Consider the following 1052-nt stretch of genomic DNA (forward strand, 5'->3'; position numbering starts at 1 on the left):
TTCCTAGGGTTTAAAGCTCCTAAGCTTCCCTTACTCTTTAGATAGCTATAGGTGGAGCTAACGCTGGCTATATGCCTACGTAGAACGCTTACGTAATAGCATAAAAGGCTGCTTCCGTATCGTGGAAAAGACGCCGCGTATTTTACTCACGCGCTTAGGGACAGCGCCATACTATCTTCTTATTTCTACGGTAAGGCGACTAACTCCCCCGTGGCACTTATTAACGACTAGCAAAGCCGGGCAGAAGGTGGGTCTAACGGGCCCCCTATTTAACCCTTATTATACGTCCTAAGGCAGATAAGGGCCCCCTAGAATAGGATCCGAGTAGCGTAAAAAAGGAAAAGGGGTTCCTCTTCTACGTGCGCCTCTAGCTAGATTCGAACCGACCTGGTTACCTTAACAGTGTACTAGGTATACTACCACTATACTATAGAGGCGGGTCTATAAAGTTAAATACGATAATATAGGAAAACCTATAAGATATAGGGCTAGTTAGGTTATAAATAGTTTTAATTAGGTACTCGATATATATACCCTTAACACCTTTAGTATTACCTGTAGGCTAGAAGGCTATAGGTTAGCCCTTATCCTTAGAGTATGTCTCGGTTAGAAATGTAGATAACTAGATATTCTAAATATATTTATATACACTAATATAGATATTAAAAATATATATGCTATATAGCCTATTGTGTTTAAAAAACATAATGAGGTTAATAGTCGGATATACAGGCTTGATAAGGCATTATACGAGTTAAAATAAAGCCCTTGTTAATAGTATTAATATCTTACTAAAATCCTAAATATTTTAGGAGTTAAGGTATCACCTATAGATAATGGAATCCTTACTATATAGATAACGAAAAAGTCTTATTTTTATATCACGTTAATAATATAATTATAATAAGTCCTGACGAAAAGACTATGGATTGCTTCTATCTAGAATTACCTAAGGATATACCCCGTAAAGATCGAGGAACCTTAAGTACGTTCTTAGGCTATTAAATTACTATTAATTCCGAAAGAAAGGTAATATACATAAGTTAAACTGC

The 1052-nt window shown here is 36.2% G+C and overlaps 1 non-coding gene across 1 annotated transcript; it reads right to left on the reverse strand.

The window, feature by feature from the left end:
* Positions 1–362: 362 nt before the first annotated feature.
* On the reverse strand, positions 363–437 carry ACRALDRAFT_t47. Its single transcript has one exon. It is a non-coding gene; the product is annotated as a tRNA-Asn (tRNA).
* Between the last annotated feature and the right edge of the window lie 615 nt (positions 438–1052).

Source organism: Sodiomyces alcalophilus, assembly GCF_042370955.1.
Source record: "Sodiomyces alcalophilus JCM 7366 unplaced genomic scaffold ACRALscaffold_1, whole genome shotgun sequence".
NCBI classification, from domain to species: Eukaryota; Fungi; Ascomycota; class Sordariomycetes; order Glomerellales; family Plectosphaerellaceae; genus Sodiomyces; species Sodiomyces alcalophilus.